This window comes from Dendroctonus ponderosae, unplaced genomic scaffold (genome assembly GCF_020466585.1).
Source record: "Dendroctonus ponderosae isolate FM_Combo_2020 unplaced genomic scaffold, Dpon_F_20191213v2 Dpon_F_20191213_2, whole genome shotgun sequence".
Taxonomy (NCBI): domain Eukaryota; kingdom Metazoa; phylum Arthropoda; class Insecta; order Coleoptera; family Curculionidae; genus Dendroctonus; species Dendroctonus ponderosae.
This window is the reverse complement of record NW_026018165.1, coordinates 17,549,786-17,553,710: the sequence shown is the minus strand read 5'-3', so window position 1 is coordinate 17,553,710 and position 3,925 is coordinate 17,549,786. Positions and strand designations below refer to the sequence as shown.

The window sequence follows — 3,925 nt, the reverse complement described above, 5'->3', positions numbered from 1 at the left end:
AAAAGTGGGTCTCAAAATCATTAAATATCAGTCCCAAAATGAATGTTTTTCTTCCACTGCGCTCGCTCCTTTGAAAATTCGCATCTTACAAACCAAGGCGATTTTTAACTTGCAATTTTTCCCATACTTAGAAGACACTTGACTCTAAACATGGTGAAAGTTTGATAAAAATTGCCAAGAAGTTGGATTTTTGCCAGTTTCGTAAAAGTGGGTCTCAAAATCATTAAATATCAGGCCCAAAATGAATGGTTTTCCTCCACTGCGCTCGCTCCTTTGAAAATTCGCATCTTGCAAACCAAGGCGAATTTTAACTTGAAATTTTTCCCATATTTAGAAGACACTTGACTCTAAACATGGTGAAGATTTGATAAAAAAATCGCGATCTCCAGCAGTTTTTTGGGTTTCGTAAACATCGGTATGATAATGGGCATCACTCAAGTGCGCTCTCGCCTTAAACAATGTGCAACTCTCCCAAACTAAAACAATCTTAACTGTAGATCTTTCTAGTTTCTCTAATAAGCCTCCCACTGTTGGGGTGTGGAAATTTCAAATCGTTGCATGGGGAAATACATTTTCTACAATAACCAAAGGCAGTTCGCAACTTACGGTCTCACTCAACGACGTGATCCAACTTCGGAGAAAACCGGTTCAGAATCGACCTGCCGAATGCTGTTGAAATAAAACGAAAAATTAAAAACGAGAAACCGAAAAAGACAACACGAGAACTGGGTTTGGAACCGCACTACACGTGGACCGTTTTGCGGATGAACATTGTGGTACTCGCGTGCTAAAACTCCCAATGGTACCGGGCCATTTTTCCACGGAAAATCGGGAAACTCATGCCGGCTTTATTCGCCGCATGGCTGTTTCCAAATCTCACCGAAATGATCCAAACTAACTTAACTTAACTAACACAAAACCCGATCCTAAGCAATGTTAGCTTTGGCCTGCCGGTCGCACTCAGTCCTGCGAGTCACGCGTTGTTCGCTTAAGTTTAGATGCGATTAATGTTGTACCAGCAATGTTGCCGCGACTCCTAGAACGGGTACCCCATACTTTAACTAGATTGGTACCAATCTTGCTTTGATATCTCATTGAAGACGAATAGCGCCGTTCCACCGCAGCAAATTCTATTAATACGGAAAGAATGCACATAGCAGATGAAAGCCTAGAGAACCCAAAATTGCTGGTTCCAAACGTTTCTTCCGCGTTAAGCTTCAAAATGAAAACACCATGTTTGTGCAACAGAATTTTTGGCTTCATTTGTCTCCAAATAAAATTTGATTGCGCAGTACTCACCCGACTTGATACGAAGAGGAAGCGGCTCTAGGAGGGATTTCCTTTGACTATGGTACCATCAGTATTGCCAAGTCGCTCGAAAAAAATTGTTGCTGTGGGGACCCTTAAGGATGATGATAATTTAGTGCAGAACGACAAAAGAGACAATTTTCAACGACAATTTTTCAAAAACTTGAGTTTCTGCGAACCGATCGGAACGAACCATGAACATTCTCACCATCACTTGCATACAGCGGGAATAAATTATAATAAATTGGCCGCACAGAAAAGACAGGATGAGATCATTAGACGCACTAACCGGGCTCGTTTAAACGCATCAACCAGCTGAAGATTTTTCTTCAAGACTCGCTACTAATCAGCGCGATGGCATGCAGTTATCAATTAGCTAAAAGTTGACGCAAAACTCACCAATCTGTTCGATTGGATGAGTTTTGAGCAGGCTCTTGAAGTTGCGTTCAAATGGTCCCTAGACAAAGTACCAGAAAAAGTTCAGTCCTCCTTAGAGAAATTTTAATATTGAGACTTGCATCCCCTGCCATCTAGTGCGATGCTGATCAACGTCATTATGTACTTCAGATTTTAGGGAAGGTTGCTTTGCGCTTCTTCAAGAGTCCGCCAAGAGAGGGCAGCACCAAAACTGGATGGGAAAATTTAAAAAAATACGAACGTAAGGCAAAAACTGAAAAACGGCCGGTGTTTTGAGTCTAGGAAAGAGAATGGAACAACGTTCGACCGACTCTGTTAAATATGGTGTTAAAGGCGTTTTAAAAAACGCACATCCACAAGAAAACCCCCCCGATTTGTGAGCCCCCTGGCGTGTTTAGACTGCAGCAGCGCCCCAAAGGGTGGCTTTAAGGGGGCGGAACGTCGGTTAGTGCCCGGGGTATGAATAATGAATACAGTTATCGTTTAGTTCATATTTTTGATGGGGTACGGCAGCGCAAAATGAAATTTGCATTCGTAAAAGATATGGCGAGATCAAAGCCTGCAACCGCCCCCGCCCTTCTTAATGCCCGACGCAGTTTTGTTAGGCGATTCTACGTTTGCTTCGTCTTTTCGTCCCTTTTTTCGTTTTATCAAGCTGCTGTTGCTCAACTCGGAGCGATTTTAATCACTGCCTTTAGGGCAGCAGGAATTTTGCATTTTATCGGCTCCACCCTCATCCACGGGGGATTTATTTAATTTTGTTGAAATTAGTCTCTTTACTCGCCTGATTGGATAAACCGAGCGCGATACGCGAATGTTTTTCGTTACTCAAAGGAGTTCTCCAAAATTTGCATTCAAGAGTCGCGTTTTAGAGGAAACCTCAGCAAATATTACATCGGAAGTGAACAAAGTTTCAACAATTCAAAACCCAAAAGGAATTTTAAAAAAATCGGTCCAAGTTGTGCAGCATTAAACTACAGTAAAGTCCGCTTATAGAGAACTTTCGGTTAAAACGAACTTTTTGCCTTTAATTGAAACGTCGTCCATAAGGACCAACGCATTTTTTTACTGGTTATCACGACCCGTTTGTAACGAACTTGCGGATATAACGATCACTTTTTAGGTTAGTTGTAAATTCACTTTCCGTTTATAACGAACTTCCACGCTCAGCAACACCAATCGTGCGGAGTTTTTTATATTAGTGAGAGCGAGAGACAGGCAGTGAGTTGTTGTTTTTTGCCGCGTTATGTTTGTAAATCGTTTTAGAATGGAAAAACAAAAACGCAAAGCTTTTTCACTAAATGAAAAGTACGAGACTATTAACAAAATAAAAAGTTGAGTAAAGCAGAGTGACATTTGTAAGGAATTAGCTCTTGGAAAGTCTACTGTTGCAACAGTATGGAAAAACCGAGAAAACATTTTATCAGCGTATGAAAAAACAAATGTTAGATGTAGGAAGTTAAAATTATCTGCACATGAAAAATTGACAAGGGACTTGTTAAGTGGTTTACTCAAAAAAGACAAGAAAACGTTCCCATAAGTGGCAGTGCTTTGCAAGAAAATGCTAGTGAAATGGGGAGTAAAATCAAAAACAAAGAGTTTGCTTGCTCTAAAAGTTGGGAAAAGCGTTTCAAGAAGAGGCATAATATCAGTAGCGGAAAAATTGTTGGAGAGCCTGCCGGTGAAAAATTCTTCGTATGAAACCGTTAGAGGCGATCAATAAAAATGAAACATTCTCTATAAATCTCTTAGATGCAGTCAATTTCATTCATAGAGCTTGGCAAAAAGTTAGCCGAAAATCCATTGCAAATTGCTTTAAGCATGGGGGATTTGTAAGAAAAGAAAATGATTATGAACCAGACGATGAAATTCCACTTAACGAATGGTTAGAAAAGAATAAAAACTCTGACTACGAGTATGAGACAGACGAAGATGTCCCAATGTTGTCGAAGAACAAGTTAAAACCAAATTGAGTGATTTTAATTGCTTCGAATATGTGAGCATTGATGATGGCATTCTTACAAGAGAAATGTTGACTGATGAGCAAATTATAGAAACGTATTCTACTATAGACACTAATGCTCTTCCAACGATTTCTGAAATGACAAAAAAAGTGTCAGAAACTGGGAATTTTCTACAATCACGCCAAGTTCCTAATCATATCTGGGAGTCCTTTTGTGATCTTGAAAACTACATAAAT

At 40.0% G+C, this 3,925-nt stretch overlaps 1 protein-coding gene across 1 annotated transcript in view; it reads right to left on the bottom strand.

Annotated features, from left to right (window-relative positions):
• The window catches only part of LOC109536703 (cGMP-dependent protein kinase, isozyme 2 forms cD4/T1/T3A/T3B), a 10,787-nt gene extending 9,716 nt beyond the window's left edge, over positions 1-1,071 (bottom strand). Inside the window, exon 1 of the mRNA XM_019903022.2 lies at positions 607-1,071. The gene's annotated coding sequence lies outside the window, so the exon portion shown is untranslated. The remainder of the gene's footprint in view (positions 1-606) is intronic.
• Between the last annotated feature and the right edge of the window lie 2,854 nt (positions 1,072-3,925).